The sequence below is a fragment of the Sarcophilus harrisii genome, chromosome 4, assembly GCF_902635505.1.
Source record: "Sarcophilus harrisii chromosome 4, mSarHar1.11, whole genome shotgun sequence".
NCBI lineage: Eukaryota > Metazoa > Chordata > Mammalia > Dasyuromorphia > Dasyuridae > Sarcophilus > Sarcophilus harrisii.
Genome location: NC_045429.1, coordinates 95,287,745 through 95,309,478, shown reverse-complemented (window position 1 = coordinate 95,309,478; position 21,734 = coordinate 95,287,745).

The window sequence follows — 21,734 nt, the reverse complement described above, 5'->3', positions numbered from 1 at the left end:
CTTGGGCAATCAGTCTAGCCTCTCTGGGTCTCAGTTCCCACACAGATAAAATAAAGGGTCTGGATTCAGTGATCACTCTTCCAGATCTATAGGATATGACATTTCTAGACTTGGAACTAGAATCTTAATACAAACTGGTTTTCCCTGAGGAATAGCCTATCCTATTCTGGGAGGCAGACATTATCCTTCTCTGAGCAGATAAACAAGTACAAGGTCTTGCTCTTGACCCCTATTTCTCCTCTTAACTCTTAGCAAAAATTTTTTTGCTCCTTATTGTACTTTCATAATCTACCCTGAGTTACTGTTATTTGTATACTCATTTTACCTCTCTTGCTTTATGATAACTTTTTAAAAAATACATTTTAAATTAACTTTACATTTAATTTTTATTTTATTTCTTTCTTGGTCTTTTTTTCCCCTTTTATTTGTTTTTTTAGATTATGCATGTATAATCATTCAACCTAGGTTGAAAGGTCTGCACAGTATAATAACTTCAGGGCCATAATTTCAAATTGATTTGAAGTTTATACAAATAACTTTCTGTAAGATAAGAAGCCTGCTTCATCGTCTTTTGAGAACTTCATGCCTTTTGACTACTTATCTCCTGAGGAATTACTTTTGGTCTTGTATATTTCCTTTAGTTGTCAAAATTGAGCAATGATCATATTAGATCAAGAGTTCTGATAGACTTTTAAAAATCAAATTAAAAATTTTACTAACACTTTAAATTCCATATTGTCTTTCTTCCTCCCTCCCTCTTTGCCCTGCTTTAGAAAAGGCCACCATTTGACACAGATTTTTAAATATATGGAAAATTTTTAAAAATATATGGAAAATCATAGTATGAGGGACATGTAAATGTAAAAATGTTAAAAAAAAAAAAAAAATAGAGTATTGTTTGGTCCTGGAGTCAGGAGTCAGGAGTCAGGAGAATCTGAATTCAAATACCTCTTCAGATATCTACTAATTGTGTGACCCTAGGCAAATCACTAAACCCCATTACTTCCCACAAAAAAGTAAAAAAATGAAACCATACTATGCATATTTGTTTACCAGTTCTTTCTTTCAAGAAAGGGGGACAGTTATATGGAGTAGTACATGGAGCACCAATCCTTGATTTAGGAAGACCTCAGTTCAAATCTGCCCTCAGACATTTAATACAGAAAAGTGACCTTGGGCAAGTCACTTAACCCCAATTGCCTCAGTTTAAAAAAAAAAAAAAGATAGAAAGCATCTTCTTTGATAGGTCCTTTGTAGTTATTTGAATATTTACAGTACTCAGAATAAATTGGTGGATCACAATTATCAGAATACTCCTGCCTGACATCTCTAAAACTATTCTTCACACTGACCAAGTAATTTCCCTCTAGTTCTACTTGTTTCCCCTCAAAATTGTCAGTGGCTCCCCCTATTGCTTACCAAATGAACTGATCAGCTCTTTATTTTGGCATCAAAGACTTTTAAGTTATGGCATCAAGTCTTTCTAGTTTTAGCTGTATTGTTCTGTTCATTTACTGGACATTCCAGCAAGAGCAAAAATGGTGTGGTGGCTAAAGTGAGAGGCCCCCAGTTTAAAATCCTGGTTGCAGAAATCTGCGGGAAAATTTTTTTTTACATCCAGAGTTTCTGAAAAAGGCCTCATTTATAAAATGTATAGAGAACTGATTTAAATTTATAAGAATACAAGCTACTGGCCAGTTGAAAAATGGTCAAAGGATATGAACAGACAGTTTTCAGATGAAGAAATTAAAGCCATTTCTAGTTATTTGAAAAAAGCCTCTAAATCACTATTGATCAAAAAAATGCAAATGAAGACAATTCTGAGGACCACTTCATATCTCTCAGATTAGCTAAAATGACAGGAAAAGCTAATGATTAATGTTGGAGGAGATGTGGGAAAACTGGGACACTAATCCATTATTGGTGGAGTTGTGAACTGATCCATCCACTCTGAAGAGTAATTTGGAACTGCCTAAAAGGCTATAAAATTGTACACACACTTTGATCCAGCAGTGTCTCTACTAGGTCAGTATCCTAAAAAAATCAGTAAAAAGGGGTGAAGGACCCATATGGTCAAAAATGTTTATAGTGGCCCTTTTTGTAGTGGCAAAGAATTAGAAATTGAGTGGATGTCCATCAGATGGCGAATGGCTGAATAAATTATGGTATAAGAATGTTATATAATATTATTGTTCTATAAGAAATGATGAGCAAATAATTTCAGAAAAGCCTGGAGAGACTTACATGAACTAATGCTAAGTGAAATGAGCAGAACCAGGAGATCATTGTACACGGCAACAAGACTATACGATGATCAATTCTGCTGGATGTGGCTCTTTTCAATAGCTAGGTGATTCAAGCCAGTTCCAATGGACTGAGATGGAAAGAGCCACCTGTACCCAGAGAGAGAGAACTGTGGAGATTGAATGTGAATTGCAACATAGCATTTTCACTTTTTTGTTACTGTTTGCTTGCATTTTGCTTTCTTTCTCATTTTTTCCCTTTCTGATCTGATTTTTCTTGTATAGCATGATAATTGTAGAAATGCATATAGAAAAATTGTATATGTTTAACAAATACTGGATTACTTGCCATCTAAGTGAGGGGATGGGGAAGGAAGGAGAAAAAATTTGAAAACCAAAGTTTTGCAATAGTGAATGTCGAAAACTATGTATGCATATATTTTGGGGGAAAAAACTTTTAAAAATAAAATACAAGGATAATTGATTCATGGGGAAAAAATCATAAGCTTTTTGAAGGAAAAAGAAAAAGAAATGATGAGCAGGCTGAATTCAGAAAAGCCTGGAAAGACTTACATGAACTGATGCTAAGTGAAGTGAACAGAACCAGAAGAACATTATACATGTAAAACCGAGATAATATGGTTATCAACTGTGATGGATTTGGCTTTTTTCAACAATGAGGTGATTTAAGACAATTCCAATAGCCCTGTGATGCAAAATTTCATCTGCAGAGAGAGAACTATGAAAACTGAATGTGGATGAAAGCATAGTATTTTCACCTGTTTGTTGTTGTTGCTATTGTTGGGGGGGGGGGTTTCTTTCTTGTGATTCTTTTTCATCTCATTTTTCTTGTGTAGCATGATGAATATGGAAATATGTTTAGAAAAATAGCACATGTTTAATCTATATTGGATTGCTTGTTGTCTAGAGGAAGGGTATAGAGAGGGAGAAAAATTTAGAACACAAGGTTTTGCAAAGGTGAATATAGTCAATATATATATTCATGTGAGCATATTGAATTTATTGTATATATTGTGAATATATATTAATATATAATACTGAAAACTATCTTTGTATATATTTGGAAAAATAAAAAGCTATTAAAAATAATGAAATCCTGGCTCTGCCTTTGTGATCTTTGACAAGTCACTTAACTTCTAGGCAGGAGTGTGCTAGTAAATGTTTTAACAATTGACTCTCTAAAGAAGAATGAAAAAGGTACCCAGACATATTTTAAGCTTAACCTGTATTATCAGTATTTTCTCCATCACTTCCTTAAGTTTAAACAATCAACAACATATTAGATCAAATTCTGGTTTGTCGTGTTGGTGGATTTTCAACGTGGAGTTCCAAAAGAAATTTCCAAGGAAATTTCCAATTTCCAAGGATTTCCAGCAACAAACTGGCACATTGAAAATTTCACTATGGGCTCTGAGTAGTTACTGGATAGGCTCCAGCACAACCCTACTACTGGGTCTCAGTGTCCTCATATGTCAAATGGATGACTTCTGAGTTTTCTATCAGGTTTGTTATCCTGTCCTCTCCCATCTCTTCATCTTTGCTTTGGTTGAACCTCTCTCCTGAATGTTCTCCCTCCAATAGGTCAAACTCTCTTCTTTAAGCCCCACACTAGTCAGGGGCATTTACTTCCCTTACTCATCCAATTGAAAGTAACCAGGCCTTACTTAAATTTCTCACAAAACTTTCCTGGATTTCTTCTTTGCATTTTTCATTTTCCACAAATGGCACTTTACTCATCTTCCCTTTTGTTGTTGTTCAATTGTGGCTGACTCCATGCCCCCATTTGGGGTTTTCTCTGCAAAGATACTGAGGTAGTTGGCCATTTCTTTCTCCAGTTTATTTTACAGATGAGGAAACTGAGGCAAAGTTAAGTGACTTGTCCAGAATCACACAGCTGGTAAGTATCGGAAGCCAAATTTGAAGTTAAGATGAGTCTATGTGACTCTATCCACTGTATCATCTAGCTACCCAACTGACTATAATCTTCTTTAAATATAGGGATTCTTTAAAAAAAAAAAAATCTATGTACCCCATAACTTAGGACAGATCATACATAGAAGTTTAAGAAGTGTTTCTTTTCTTTTCTTTTCTTTTTTCATTTTTTTTTTTTTTTTTTTTTTTTTTTTTTTTTTTTTTTTTTGCTAAGGCTATTGGGGTTAAGTGACTTGCCCAGGGTCACAAGTTAGGAAGTGTTAAGTGTCTGAGACCACATTTGAACTCAGGTTAGGGCTGATGCTCTATCCACTGCACCACTTAGCTGCCCAGAAGTGTTTCTTGGATTAAATGGAATCATTTCCCCTTAATCTTAATGCCTTTTTTTTTTTTGTTGGTTATTTCCAACTTAATTGTAGATATCTTACACACATTAATTTGCATGTTGTCTTCTCAATTAGACTATAAGTTTCTTAAAAGGGTTGGGAGAATTTTTCGCTTTTCTATGTGTTTTTAGAACTTACTGACACAAAGTAGGGAATTGATAAATAAGTGAATTCTGACTGAATGACTGAATTGAACTGAATAAATTTGCACGTGTATGACTTTTCTGGGCTTGAGCTGGCCAGGCCCTGTTAAGCCAGCTGGAGCCTGAGATGCCACTAGGTGGTAGCAAATGATCATTGATAAGGAAGGAAGAAGTCTTCAATGGGAAAACTGCTACCCAGATTTCTCTCATCTCATTCAAGACAACAGGATGTCTCTCAAAGAGATCTCCTGAGCAGTCCTAAGGAGACAATCTAAAGCTGTAGTTATAGATAGCTAGAAAGAACTTTAGATGCATCTTATAGATGGAGAAACTGAGACCCAGAAATTTATCCAAGCTCACATAGGTTGATAAGAAACAGAGTTAGAATTTTAACTCAGATCCTCTGCTGTCAAATCTGAGTCTTCCCTGTATAATGATGCTCCCTATATGGAAATTAAATATGAGGCTCCAGAGAAAGGGACTAAGATTTTGGTAAATAAACTTAGATTCCTAGTAGGGGTCCTTAGATCACTTAGGAGGGTCTATGTTTCAGGCAAAACTTCCAAAATGAAAACAAAGGCCTTTCGGAAGTGTATTCAAAAAGAACAACATTCTGAAGATGTCAGAATTCCCCTCTAAGCACCTTCAATTCCATGAGAAAAAAGTAATTTCCAGACTTTTCTGGCTCCTGAAAATGTCCCTTCAAGTGGCCTCCAGGAATTCCCCACTTTTGGCCCAGGGAATTTCCCTGCCTTGGCTAAAGAGAAGGTGCTCCTGATGGGACAGACCCAGAAAAGAGATCCAGTTGTTCTTCAGTATTCACCCTGGGAGAGAACCTCTATGCAGATGTGGGAAAGTTGCTCAGGAAGGGGAAGTTTGGAGCAAAGTGTTTGGCCATGTTAGGCTAGTGTTAGATCTAAGCAGGACTGTGACTGGCCGGTTCCCATTGAGTGTGTGAGCAGGGTTGGGAATACAAGGGATGCAACTGTAAAAATGTCAGGCTTCCATGTGTAAAATATGAGATTGTATTTCTGACCTCTAAAGTCCCTTTAGGATCTAAGTCACATGATTACTGGAACCTACTATTCAGGGAGAGTGGAGGCACTCTGGGAATGGAATGACTGTAATAATGAATGGACTCACTGAGCAGTCCAGTCAAACTGGCTTCATTCACATTGTTCATCATACATGGCACTCATCTTCTATCTCAATGCCCTTGTCCTTCTCAGAATCTGGGGATCTGGATTCTTTTACTACATCTCTGTTTCCTCTCAGAATCCCCCGTTTCCACAGAGAAAATTTTTAACCATACAAAGTACAGAAGCAATTAAAGAAAAAAAAAAAGATAATTTTGATTAAACAAAATTGAAAAGCTTTTGTGTGAACAGAATTAACAACATGGATAAGAAGGGAAACAAATGGGAAAAAAATCTGTATCAAATCTCTAATAAGGATATTATATCTAAAATATATTAAGCAACTAATAAAAATATATAAAACACAAATCTATCTCCCAATTTAAAAAAAAACCACAATTATTCAAAGGATATGAATAATTCTCAAAGGAAAAAAATCAAACAATCTGTGGAAAAAATTTCTAAATCACTGTAAGTTCAGTTGTTTTCCATTGTGTGTGATTCATCATGACCCATTTGGGGTTTTCTTGAAATTTAAACTCCTGACTCCAGGATCTACCGGGCCACCTAGCTGCCCAATTAATAAATTAAGCAATTCATAAATGCTTCTTCTGGGGCAGCTAAGTGGGGTAGCTCAGTGGCACAGTGAATCTTAGAGACAGAACGGCCTGAGTCCTCAGATATTTACTATCTATATGATCCTGGGAAGTCACTTAAGCCTGTTTGCCTCAGTTCCTTATCTATAACATGAGCTGAGAAGGAAATGGCAAATCATTCCAGTATCTCTACCAAGAAAACCTCGAACTGGATTATAAACATGACTAATTAACTAAATAACAAAACATATATTGCTAAGCAAAGTAGTAAGCATTTTACAAATAATATGTCATTTGATTCTCAGAACATCCCTGGGAAGTAGATGCTATTGTGATCCACATTTTACAGTTGGGGGAAAAAAAAGCAGACAGAAATTAAATAACTTGTCATTGACCATTTAGGGTTAAATGACTTGCCCAGGGTCATATAACTAGTAAATTTTTGAGCTTGAATTTGAACTCAGGTCCTCCTGACTCCAAACCACAGTGCAGACATCGTACTACCTAGTTAGTTACATGTGAAACACTGAACATAATGGTTAGTTTTGCTAAACTGGTTTTTGTCTCCTTTTTATTCTTTGTTACATGGTTTGACACTGGGAAGGGAAGGGAAATACTGGAAAACAGAAGTGATGTAAAAATAAAACATATCAATAAAAATTTATTCTTTTAAAATCCCTAATTGTCTTCAGGAGCTACTGTCTAATCTCCATCCTATCCTTTGATAGATTCTCCTCACAAATTACTTTACATCATTGTTGTTGTATCTATGTTCTACATATCTGTACACATGTGTGTTTTCTTCCCCAGTCAGATGAAAGGTCCTTGAAGGCTGAAACTGGTTGTTTTGTTTTGTCTTTATATCACTATTACCTACCTTTGTGCTTAATACACACTTATGGCTTGATTGATTCCTAGTGGCCCATGGGAAGAACTTCTGCCCTCAAGCTCACCACAGTGAGCTTCCCGAATTCTTAATGATTGAAAAATAGAAGGGAAAGAAACAGAAAGTTGTTCCATTGAAAAGAACAGAACTTGAGTCCAGGAGGCAGGAGCTTGGAGACCAAGTTCTAATCTTACTTCTCTCATCAGAAGGCCACTTGATGCTAGACCAACCATTTATCTTCTCCCTGCATCTAAAGCACCTTTATAAAAATGGAGTGTAAATGTAACACCTGTATTAGCTATCTCACAGGCTGTAATAAAGATAAAATGCGATAACAGAAGTCAATGTTCTTGGAAAAGCTAAAACTAAACTGAAATGAAGGGCCCTTGGATTATTTACAGTACTCTCTTGGTCTAAATTAGCCCACACCCTCTGGAAACTTCCCCACCTGAGAGAGAAAACTTGGTCCCCAACCATAGGGAGTCCCAACCTGCCCCTTCCCCCTCTTCCAGCTGATTCCATTCAATTAACAAAGCTTCATTCGGCTTCCACACTGGGTGCTGAGGTTACAAAAGTGAAAATGAAACCCTCAGGAAGCTTACATTCCATTGATGGGAGAGACAGTTCCCCCTCACTGGAAGCCCAGACAAGTACAGCAAACACAAACCGGACGGATCTTCGAGGTCTGTGATTGGCCCCGAAGGATGTAGGGGGAGGTGCTACGGTGCTCGGGAGCCTCTGGAGCCGGTTGGGTAGGTCTGAGGTTTCCTCCTGGGGAAGACAGTATTAAGGAGTGTTTGGAATGAGGTGAGGGGCTCTTGGTCAGAAAGGAGAGACAGGGAGTGTTGGGGTGAGGATGGGAGGAGAAGAGGCCTTTGTCAAACAAAACTAAAGGTCAGAGGGAAGAAGACTGGGGATAGAAGCCCCCAAGCCGCCCCAATGGTTGTAACAAATACAATCTTCTTGTTCAGTTATTTGCCATGGAGTCCCACTCATCGTGACCCCATTTGGGGTTTTCTTGGCAAAGATACTGGAATGGTTTGCCATTTTCCTCCTCCAGCTCATTTTATAGATGAGGAAACTGAGGTAAACAGGGTTAAGTGACTTGCCAGGTTCATAGAGCTAGTGCCCCAGTCGATACTTGAAAAATCAACTCTTCCTGACCTTCAATCAGACATTGCATCACCTAAGTGCAAGTTCAGCTGAAGGCCTTCTCAACCAGGGGCCTATAGATAGATTTCAGCAGGTCCATGAACTTGGATGGAAAAAAATATATATCTTTATTTTCAAACCTTTGGTTTCCTTTGTAATCCTAGGCATATTTTTATTCACTTCAAAACAAGAAGCCCGTGGCACAAATAAAGATTTAAGAAATCCTGACCTAAAACTGAGGAGTAGGGTGGGGCTGAAGAGCTCAAAAGTCCATGTAGTCCCCCTCTGGGGGAAGAGACCTGGGAATGAAAAGGCCTGGATTCCCGGCCCCTTGGCCCTGCTCTCAGCTCAACCTGACTTTAATGTGGCCAGTCCACAAAGATAAGGGAGAGAGGGAAAATTCCACAGCCCAACTGGAAGGGGAAAGCTGAACTCATCAGGGAGGTCCAGGGTCTGGTCCAGGCCGGGATCCCTATGTTCTACCTCCCCTAGTAATTCCAAAAGTGAGTGGCTGAATGAGTTGTTGCTCTTTTATTCTTCAATAACCTTGAAAGTCATATGAAAGGGCCTACTGCGTGTCAAAGCCTTGTGAGAAAGCGAATAGGGCTGGAGGAAAGGTAGAAAATAAATAAATAAAAGGAAAATTGGTCACTCAAGTCCAGGGAGTACTTACAAAGATGGTAATAACTGTGTATTCTTCCATAGATTGAATGTCCTGGGGTGCATGTTACTGGCTTAAGCGGTGGCTAGGAGGTTAAGGCTCCTGGTCCTGCCAGGCTCAAAACACCGTCTGGAGCTTTCTGCTTCCAGATTCACCCCACCCCCACTCCACCCTTAATCCTTATCGAGCAACCTTACAGAGGAGCTGGGGTGGGGAGGAACACAGAGTACCTGGGTCAAAAGCAGCTCCTCGCCCCCTCCACTGCTTTTAGTGGGGGCATTCATTCTAATATTCAATTCCCAGCCATGGAGTCATTCTCAGGGGGAGCCAATTATTCATTGCAAGATACCCCATGTCCTTTTCTCCTTCTTGCCCTGATGCCCTGAGAGAGTCTGCCAGCCCAGAGCTCAGCTAAATGGAATGCAGTAGGATAGGGGAGGTATTAACCCTTCGAAGGCCAATGTGGATGTGGATGCAGGATACCGGCTTTTAGATGACAAGGAATGGAGTTAGGGGAAGGTGAATGTTTACTCTACAGCTTTAATTTCTCCTATGCTCTTCCTCTCTCCCAACTCTAGTGCCCTGAGGTAAGGGACTTCTATCTCATTCTCCTTTTCTTACTTCCCTAAATGAACTTGGACTGGGGGATATCCGTCCTTCCCAAGTAGAGAAGCTGTTGTCTGGCCTGGCAAAAAGTATTGCTCTGGGGGCTGATGGGTCTGGTTAACATTCAGTCCCTCAGTCCTCCCCCCAATCCTCTCAGGGTCTCCTCAAGCTCCCTCTAGCCCAACCCTTTCCCTCCCAGTTAACCACCAGGGTGTGTCCCAGGGTGGATGGCACATTCTGTGCCTGCTGGGCCATCTTATTTACACCTGAGGGGAGAAGGTTGGGTTAAAGAGAAGGGGACAAAGGTTGTTGACTATACCATGCCATTCAGAGAAGGCAAAAAGACCAGGGGGAAATTCAACCTCTCTAATTAGCTGCCTCATCTCTCTAGTTTTAGGACTAGAGATTTTCTTGGGGAAGATTAATTAGCCCAGATTCTAGGTGAGAGATATTTGACTTGCAGCTAAATCGTGAAGACTTTTGAAAAGAATATAAATACAAATCCATATTTCCTTCCCTCATTTTCCTAATACTGTCCAGGGCATCTGCATCCTCAGTCATCCAGGATCAAAACCTTGACTTCTTACTTTCACTGACTACATATTCAGGCCATGGCCAGATTCCAACAGATCTATCTTCACATCTCTTCTATAAATACTTTTCCATTCCTGAAGCTATGGTCCTAGTTCCAAGCATCATCATCTCTCAACTAGAAAATTACAAAATAATTTTTCAAATTTGTCTAGCATTTTATTTTTAATTAATTTATTTGTCATTTTATAACTATCTCTTTTCTCTTTCTCTTTTCTCTCCTATCCTTTGGGCAAAAAAAGAAAAACAAAAGTCTTGTAACAAGTTGTTGTGTATGACTCTTTGTGACCTCATTTGGGGTTTTCTTGCCAAAATACTCAAGTGGTTTTGCTATTTTCTTCTCCAGCTCATTTTACAGATGAGGAAACCGAGGCAAAGAGTGAAGTGACTTGCTACAGGTCACCAGCTAGGAAGTATCTGAGGCTGGATTGGAATTCAGATCCTTTTTTGTAGAAATGAATAGAGTAGATAACAAATATGTAGTCAAGCAAAACAGATTTCCACAATGGCCATGTCAAAGAAAAAAACCTACGTGTGTGTGTGTGTGTGTGTGTGTGTGTATGTCTTGTTCTCTCAACAGCTTTTAGACTAGTGTTATCCAAATCTCCCCTGACTCCAATCCATGCTCCACTTAACTAGAGCCAAAGAACTCTAGTGAGTGGCTCCCCATGAAATCCAGAATGACATATGGATTGTCATTGGTGATGAAGCAGATTGGGGTCCCTTTAAGAAACTATTTCCTTTTGATCTGTGATCCCTTTCAGATTCTCAGACCCTCTGGGGAGCATATCCTCCCCGAGTCTTTCCAGGATGGGAAGGCCTTTGATTCAATTAGAAATCCTGGTCAAAAAGCATCTCTTTTGAAGTATTGTTAATTCCAATAGAAGATGTGGGCTAATAAGAATCTGAGCCCAGAAACCTGGGCTGTCCCAGCCCCCCCACCTCGTCTGACCCTTGTCAGCGTGATCTGCTCGGGCTGTCCTAGCCCCCCACTAAAGATACCCAACATAATACCTTCCCTCCACTAAGGTCTTTGCAGATGGACCTAGGTAGCTCACTCAACTGCCAGGACCTTCTGTCCACTGAGAAAGCATTCTCTCACTGCAAAACTCTGTTTTCCATAGAACTAACTCTATAGAAGTCAGTCTCTTGGTAAACTGATTTCTATGCAACAATAAGCTTAATATTTGTCAACTAATATATTCGGAATGAGTGAATTTTTCATCCTAAAACCTGAGGCTGATTTAAAGGACTCTTTTTTTTTTTTTTTTTTTTTAATTTAATACCTTTTATTTACAGGATATATCATGGGTAACTTTACAGCATTAAGAATTGCCAAACCTCTTGTTCCAATTTTTCACCTCACTCCCAGCCTCCCTAAATGGCAGGATGACGTAGATGTTAAATATATTAAAATATAAATTAGATACATAGTATACCTGACCAAACGTTATTTTGCTGTAGAAAAGAATCAGACTCTGAAATATTGTCAATTAGTTGTGAAGGAAATCAAAATAGTGTGTAAATATAGGGATTGGAATTCAATGTAATGGTTTTAGTCATCTCCAGAGTTCTTTTCTAGGCATAGCTATTTCAGTTCATTACTAGCCATTAGAAATGATTTGTTGATCTCATTGCTGAGGATGGCCTGATCCATCAGAACTGGTCATCATATAGTATTGTTGTTGAAGTATATAATGATCTCCTGGTCCTGCTCATTTCACTCAGCATCAGTTCATTAAGTCTCTCCAGGCCTTTCTGAAATTATCCTGTTGGTCATTTCTACAGAACAGTAATATTCCATAAGTTTCTATACCACAATTTATTCAACCATTCTCAACTGAATGGCATCCATTCAGTTTCAGTTTTAGCCACTACAAAAGGGCTGCCACAAAGATTCAGTGCACATACAGGTCCCTTTCCTTTTTTTTTTTATTTAATAGCCTTTATTTACAGGAATAATGGTACTTAGATTATGATGTTACTCTGTTCCAATTCACTCTATTCCCTAATAGGATGACAGTAGATAACATATATTGATACACAATACAGATCATATATCAATGACCAAAACATTATTTTGCTGTACAAAAGAATCAGACTCTGAATTATTGTACAATTAGCTTGTGAAGGAAATCAAAATGCAGGTGTGCATAAATATAGGGATTGGAATTCAATGTAATGGTTTTAGTCATCTCCCAGAGTTATTTTTCTGGGCATAGCTAGTTCAGTTCATTACTGCTCCATTAGAAATGATTTGGTTGATCTCGTTGCTGAGGATGGCCTGATCCATCAGAACTGGTCATCATCTAGTATTGTTGTTGAAGTATATAATGATCTCCTGGTCCTGCTCATTTCACTCAGCATCAGTTCGTGTAAGTCTCTCCAGGCCTTTCTGAAATCAACCTGTTGGTCATTTCTTACAGAATAGTAATATTCCATAATTTTCATATACCACAATTTATTCAACCATTCTCCAACTGATGGACATCCATTCAGTTTCCAGTTTTTAGCCACTACAAAAAGGGCTGCCACAAACATCCGTGCACATACAGGTCCCTTTCCCTTCTTAAAGGGGATTCCTAACAACTCTCTTATTGCTACTAACCTGTAGACTACCAGGAATTGAGAGCATTCAAACCATATCAGTTAGACTTTTAAAGCTCTTCATAAAAAATGCTCTAAATCACTATTGATTAGGAAAATGCAAATTAAAATAAATCTGAGGTACCACCTCATATGTCTTAGATTGGCTAAGATGACTGGAAAAGATAATGAGGGCATGTGGAAAATCTGGGACTCTAAAACATTGTTGGTGGAGTTGGGGAACTGATTCAACCATTCTGGAGAGCAATTTGGAACTATGCCCAAAGGGCTACAGCACTGTGCACACCCTTTGATCCAGCAGTGCCATTGCTGGGTCTGTATTCCAAGGAAATCATAAAGGAGGGGAAGGGATCCATATGTGCAAAACTGTTTGTAGCAGCTCTTTTTATGGTAACAAAGAATTGGAAAAGGAATGGATGCCCATCAAATGGGGAATAGCTGAACAAGTTGTGGTACATGAAGGCAATGGAATAATATTGCTCTATAAAAAATGATGAACAAGCTGATTCTAGAAAGGCCTGAAAAGATTTACATGAACTGGTGCTGAGTGAAACAAGCAGAACCAGGAATACATTGTACATAGTAACAGCAAGAATACATGATGATCATTTCTAATGGAGCAGTAATGAACTGAACTAGCTATACCCAGAAAAAGAACTCTGGGAGATGACTAAAAACCACTACATTGAATTCCCAGTCCCTATATTTATGCACACCTGCATCTTTGATTTCCTTCACAAGCTAATTGTACAATAATTCAGAGTCTGATTCTTTTTGTACAGCAAAATAATGTTGTGGTCATGTATACTTATTGTGTATCTAAGTTATATTTTAATATATTTAACATCTACTGGTCATCCTGCCATTTAGGGGAGGGGGTGGGGGGGTGGGGTAAGAGGTGAAAAATTGGAACAAGAGGTTTGGCAATTGTTAATGCTGTAAAGTTACCCATGTATATATATCCTGTAAATTAAAGGCTATTAAATAAAAAAAAAAAATGAAAAAAAAAAAAAGAATACATGATGATCAACTATGAAAGTCTTGGTTCTTCTCAGTAGTTTAATGATCCAAAGCAATCCCAATAGGCATTGGACAGGAAATTCCACCTGCATCCAGAAAAAAAACTAAGGAGATTGAATGTAAATCAACACATGCTATGTTCACTTCTTTTTTGGAGTTGTGTATTTTTTTCTCTCTCCCATGTTTTCCCCCTTTTGCTTTGATTTTTCTCTCCCAACATGATTCATAAAGCAGTGTGCATTAAAAATAAGTATACTTAGAATACCAGCCCTGAAATCAGGAGAACTTGAGTTCAAATCGGGCCTCAGACACTTAACACTTCTGCTGTGTGACCCTGGGCAAGTCACCTAACCCCAATTGACTCTGCAAAGAAATAAATATACTTACTACAATTAAAAAAAAAAAAAGCTCTTCACAACTAGACCCTTTCTAGCTTTCTACTCTTCTTACCCTTTCTTTCATAAACTCTACATTCCACTGAATATTAGTCAATAGTCAATAAATATTTAGCACCTACTTGCAAGGCATTGTGCTAAGGACTGGAGATACAAAGAAAGACAAAAAAACAAAGAAAGAATAACAACAAAACCCAGTATCTGCTCTGGAGATAGTGGTCTGAGGAAGAACAAATGCTACATACAAACAAGCTATATATGGGACAAACTGGAAATAATCAACAGAAAGAAGGAATTGGGAGGTGTGGGGGGGTTACAAATAGTTATGTAACACCATCTCCTACACATCAGGTGGAAAATCATCTAAGCTCTAATCTTTTTTATTACTGTTATCTCTCACGTGATCTTCACCACAATCCTAGGATGTAGATGCCCATTTCATAGTCAAGGAAACTGAGGCAGACAAATTTAAAGGCCTCATCCCCCTGGATCACAGTTAGTAATTATCTGAGCGAGATCAACCAAATCATTTCCAATGGAGCAGTAATGAATTGAACCAGCTACGCCCAGAGAAAGAAATCTGGGAGATGACTAAGAACCATTACATTGAATTCCCAATCCCTATATTTTTGCCCACCTGCATTTTTGATTTCCTTCACAAGCTAATTGTACAATATTTCAGAGTCTGATTCTTTTTGTACAGCAAAATAACGGTTTGGTCATGTATACTTATTGTGTATCTAATTTATATTTTAATGTATTTAACATCTACTGGTCATCCTGCCATCTAGGGGAGGGGGTGGGGGGTAAGAGGTGAAAAATTGGAACAAGAGGTTTGGCAATTGTTAATGCTGTAAAGTTACCCATGCATATAACCTGTAAATAAAAGGCTATTAAATAAAAAAATAAAGTAATTATCTGAGAATGTATATGAAGCTAGATCTTTCAGATTCCACAACCAATGCTCTCTCCACTGGGCTTCCAGCTACTACCCCCACCAAAATTAAGGTGGAACCTAGACCCGATCTTTTCACTGGCCATTCCCCCACACCTTGGATGCTTGTCCACCTCCACCTCTTAGTTTTCTGGACATCCTTCAAGACTCAGCTCAAATCTCTAGTATTGCAGATAACCCCACACACTTGATAATAAATGTCATCTCTCAAATTATCTTCTTTTGTATGTATAGTTGGTATCTCTTTGCACTATTTTTACTTTTCTTTATATTCTCAATACTTATCACAATGCCTCACATACAGTAAGCACTTAATAAATACTTGTTCTCTAGCTATGGCACTAGCAATCCTCCTCACTCTTATTGCTGCAGGATGTATGCACTCTTATCTTAGTTAGATATCCTAAGGAAAGTATCCACATCCAGGTCAGATCCTGATTTATAGGGCTAATTTACCAGCTGTTATTGATTCAATTTAACAAACTTTAAGCCCCAATGCATTGTTAACCTCAAGGAATACAAACCGAATTCAATCTATCAATCAACAAGCATTTACTAAATAAACCTTGACTTAAGCTCTGAGTATAAGAAGAAAAACAAAAAGAATCTACAGAAGAAGATATATGCATAAATTGGCACAAAAAAGAAGTAATTGGAAGATAAGGTACTAATCCAATCCAATAAACATTTATTAAACACCACCATCAGGAAAGATCTCCAGGAGGATTTGAGCTGAGTCCTTGAGGAAGCCAGAGATTCTAGAGTCTGAGATCAGTATGGAGAGCATTCCAGGTCCTCCGGGATTACTAAATGGAAGACTTCAAGATGGGAATGGATGGAACATCCTGTTTGAGGAACAGCCAAATGGATCCATGTGAATATGGAAGGTGGAAATGTTATAAGAGTGGAAAAATAAGGAGGGTTCAGGCTGTAAAAGATCTTTAAATGCTAAAGAGAGGAGTTTGTATTTAATCCTAGAGGTGAGTCGTTATAGTTTATTGAGTAGAAACTTGACATAGTCACACCTATGCTTAAGAAAATCACTTTAGCCTCTTGTGCAAGGTGGATTGGAGTGGAAAGGATCTTAAGGCAAGGTGTAAATGAGGTGAGAGCGAATGAAGGCCTGAACCAGTATGGTGGTTGTATATGTGAAAAGGATACATCTAAGAGAGATGTTTTTAAGAGAATGAAAAGCCAAAATTTAGTAACTAATGTGATATGTGGGGTGGTAGGAGTTGAGGATGTGTTATGCCATAGTTCTCTTTTATTATCCTGACTCAGTTTCCCTAATTATCCTGACTCAGTTTCCCTAAATTGTAGTGCCTCAGTTTCCTTAATTGATCTGCCTCAGTTTATAATTCTTCTACTCAATCCTGCAAAACCAACACTCTCTCTTGATCAGAATATTTGATAAGGATAAAAGATCTTATATTTTAGAATATCAGAATGCCTCTCCCCATCCCCAGCTATCGGAATATCAGATACCATCTTATCAAGATGCCTCTCCCCATCTCCAGAGTGCCTCCCTCCATTATGACATCCCATCTCTGGAGGCTCACCCCACCCTGTCAGAGTCCTGTCCTTGCTCTTAGCACCCAGACTCCGCCCCTGCCTCAGTCTACCCCCTGAGTCTGAGCCATGTGTGTATATAGGTCATTGAGAACTCACATTGTTTGCTGGATTCTTGGAGACCATAGTTTCATTCAGCCCTGGGACCAAATCATGGATCCATTTGGTCCCAGTAAATCTCTCCCTTTTAAATAAAATATTAAAAACTCTCTAATCTCTATCTTGCCTCAGTTTCTCTGGCATTATATTTTGGAGGTTTCCCACAGAGATATTATAAAATGAGCGGGATTAGAGAATAGAGACTTTCGGGTCTCCCCCTTGGGTCTCAGGGTAGCTGGGGATCCGGGTTCTCTGCTTGGAGAGGCTGGCCCTCTGGATTTTTTTCCAGAGCCTCCAGGAAAGAGCAGTTTTCAGCCACAACTGTGTTTGATGCCTGACAGTAAACATTCCATTTGGCCATGGGAGAATCTGAAATCCCTGCAGGATAAGTTTTCTGTCTGGTCTGATTGCTAGCAAATTTGGTCCCCAGAAAAAGTTGGGCTGATGAGCCATACAACTCCGGGTAGTGCCAATAGGATGCTATGTGGCATTATCTAGTTCTGAGTACCTTTTGGGTACCATTTGGTTCTGAGTGCCTTTTGGGTATTATATGGTTCTGAGTACCTTTTGGTACTATCTGGTTCTGAGTAATCTGGGCAATCTGGGCATGCCCTGTGAAGGCAGAGAAATGCACCAAGCTGGGGCTTGGAAAAAAGCTCCATTTGGATTCTGAGAGGGAAGACTCTGGAGCTGAAAACTTCCCTCAGGGCTATTCTAAGGTTTCCTCATAGCCCTGATTTGTGTGTTAAATGTTTTGTTTAATGTTATAACTGCATAGTCTATGTCTGTGTGTTCAGTATGACTTCTTTGTCCTGTTGGTTAAGAGCTCTGTTAAAATTTTAAGAAAATGATTAAGAAATTTGGGAATTAATTATTTCAATGTTACAACTGTATTTAGTATAAAATTTGCTTGTGATAATTTATAAGTATTTTAAAACTGGCAATCGGATTTTTCCTTGAAGAAGTTTAAAATTCAGGCTTGGCTTGGGTTCGGCTAGCCTAGATAAGGTCTCTGGAGAACAAAGGAGTTTATGCTAATTGCTTTGAACTCTGACTGGAGAAAACATTTGATTATGAATTTTAGGATAATTCTGAAATTGTGGTCAATAATTTTACTATTCTCTTTGCAAGACAGTTTTGTTCTGAGTATTCTTTTGGGCAGTTTTGAAATTGTGGGAAATAATTTTACTGTTGTCTATGCAGGCTAGATTTAGTTATCTTTAAGTATAAGATCTTAAAAGAACAATAGCTTGTTAAAGAAGTTCTATTAACTTGCCTGAAAGGGGTCACGAGCCTCTAATTAGGTAAAGAAAGGTCTGACTTTTCTAAAGGCTCCAATTCTGACCAAAGTTGGAGCTTAGGAAAAGTCCATTGGGAAGGGTGGCCATGTGGGGCCAGAGAGAAAAAAAAACCTGATGTTTAGTAAAATTCATTATTTGAAATAAGATAGGAAAAGCAGTTTTATATTATTGGGAATTTAAAGCTGTATTTGATTGGATTTTAAGTTAAAATATAGGTTATTAAAACAAAATGCCAGTAGCTTACCTTGGGAGATTGTGTTTGTATCTCCCTTCTTAAATGGTATGTTGCTTTCTAGAAGTATTGGACAATTTGTAAACTATGTTCTATTGAGTATATGTATAAGTTTTATGAAATTTGGTTCAAAGTTATTTGCGAATCTTGAAATTTAAAAGTTTTAAAAAATGATTTAAAGACAAGGGACAAGAAAAATTGATTTGCAAAAGCAATTAATAGTTTAAATGTAGCATTTAGTTAGATGAGTTATTGGTTTGGGAGTGTTTTAAGTATGTCAGAGAAGGCTTGAGCAAGTAGGCATTGAGAGGAGAGAGACAGAGATGGGACAGGAAGAGATGGTATGAGAAAAGGAGGAAGAGAAATGAAAATGGCTTTCCAGAAATAGGGGACAAAGCCCTAATGAATTTGCCATTTGCCATGGGAAAGAAGATACATCATATGAGGTTGGGGCCTGTCTTTAGCTGGCAGATTGGATCTTAGGGGAAATGGTACCCTAAAAAGGTTAGCTGTGAGAAGTTGGGATTGAGAAGCATGGTGGAATGAGGGAAGGGTGACCATGTAGAAAAGGGACAATCTAATCCCTCCCCCGCCTCCATTAAGATGGTGTTTTGTTTTTTTTTTAACAAACTGCAGCTCCTTGCTGATTCAAATATTAATTGCTTCTACTTTTTAAAGGATATTTTAAAGAATATTTCAGATTATTTTATATGGAATTGGGTATTCTGAATAAGTTTAATTAATTGTATCCTGAGGTTATGCCCATCATTTAAAGGGCTTCTGAAAATAATAGTTTTTCCTTGTCCTTCTGAAAATGTTTCTGTCAAGACAATTCTCAGACGAAGAAATTGAAACTATTTCTACCCATATGAAACAATGCTCCAAGTCATTATTAATCAGAGAAATGCAAATTAAGACAACTCTGAGATACCACTACACACCTGTCAGATTGGCTAGAATGACAGGGAAAGATAATGCGAAATGTTGGAGGGAAACTGGGACACTGATATATTGTTGGTGGAACTGTGAATCTATCCAAACATTCTGGAGAGCGATTTGGAACTATGCTCAAAAAGTTATCAAACTGTGCATACCCTTTGATCCAGCAGTGTTACTACTGGGCTTATATCCCAAAGAAATCTTAAAGAAGGGAAAGGGACCTGTATGTGCATGAATGTTTGGGGCAGCCCTGTTTGTAGTGGCCAGAAACTGGAAACTGAGTGGATGCCCATCAATTGGAGAATGGCTGGATAAATTATGATATATGAATGTTATGGAATATTATTGTTTTGTAAGAAATGACCAGCAGGATGATTTCAGAAAGGCCTGGAGAGACTTACATGAACTGATGTGAAGTGAAATGAACAGGACTAGGAGATCATTATATACTTCAACAACAACAACAAAAAAAAACATCTATATGATGATCAACTCTGATGGACATGGTCATCTTCAGCAATGAGATGAACCAAATCAGTTCCAACAGAGCAGCAATGAATTGAACCAGCTACACCCAGTGAAAGAACTCTGGGAAATGACTATGAACCACTACGTAGAATTCCCAATCCCTCTATTTTTGTCTGCCTGCATTTTTGATTTCCTTCACAGGTTAAATGCACACTATTTCAAAGTCCTATTCTTCTTGTACAGTAACATAACTGTATGGACATGTATATATATATATATTATATTTAACTTATACTTTAACATATTTAACATGTATTGGTCAACCTGCCATCAGGGGGAGGGAGGGGAAGGAGGGGAAAAATTGGAACAAAAACTTTTGCAATTGTCAATGCTGAAAATTTACCCATGCATATATCTTGGGGTTTTGTTTTGTTTTTTTGATTTTGATTTTTTAAATTTATATACAACTTGCTGTTTCTTTTATTTATTTATTTTTATTTAATAGCCTTTTATTTACAGGTTATATGTATGGGTAACTTTACAGCATTAACAATTGCCAAACCTCTTGTTCCAATTTTTCACCTCTTACCCCCCACCCCCTCCCCCAGATGGCAGGATGACCAGTAGATGTTAACTATATTAAAATATAAATTAGATACACAATAAGTATACACGACCAAACCGTTATTTTGCTGTACAAAAAGAATCCGACTTTGAAATATTGTACAATTAGCTTGTGAAGGAAATCAAAAACGCAGGTGGGCATAAATATAGGGATTGGGAATTCAATGTAATGGTTTTTAGTCATCTCCCAGAGTTCTTTCTCTGGGCGTAGCTGGTTCAGTTCATTACTGCTCCATTGGAAATGATTTGGTTGATCTCATTGCTGAGGATGGCCAGGTCCATCAGAACTGGTCATCATATAGTATTGTTGTTGAGGTATATAATGATCTCCTGGTCCTTATGCATATATCTTGTAAATAAAAAGTCATATAATTTAAAAAAAAAAGAAAATGTTTCTGTTTCTTTAAAATGTTTCTAAATGTTTTAAATGTTTCTTTATGAAAGATAACTTGTGAACTTACTAAAATTTATTACTGTTATATATGAGGTTATGGTATTTCTAAAAGTTTAATATTTTAAAGAACCTCTTGGATTCTTTTATGTGGTATTAGGATATTCTGTATAGGATATTCTATCTAAGTTTTCATTGATTGTATTGGGTCATCTTGAGGTCATTTAAAGAGCCTCTGAAAATAATATTTTCTTTGTCCTTTTGAAAATGTTTCTGTTATGGACAATATGCAATTTGGAATATTTGTCTAAGTATTGGGTATTTTAAAGCAAAATGATTTATATGTATAATGTTCACTTATGAAACTGTCTACTTAGACATGAAGGAAGTGAACTTACTGAGATAAATTCTTACTGTTATACTATAAGGTTATGGTAAATATCTGTTTAGGATTTATCTGACACTTTGGTTAATGGGATTTGTTATTGGAAGTAAAATTTCTTGGGCTTATAGTTAATACTATTTGGGAGTTTTAAAGCTCCACCCTCTGACAATTAGTGGGACAATTAACTGGAGTAAAAATGAATTAAAGCTATTTTATCCTGTTTTGTTGAAAGTTAAGTTTTAACTGCTTATGCTATGGTTGTGTTCCTGCATTTTTTTCCTACTGTGACTGATTTCTATGATCAGAGCAATGGTCAATGGAAACTGTTAATGCAATTCAATTATGTCATACCATGATGTTTCCAATATATGTATTCATTATATGTAATTGTAATTA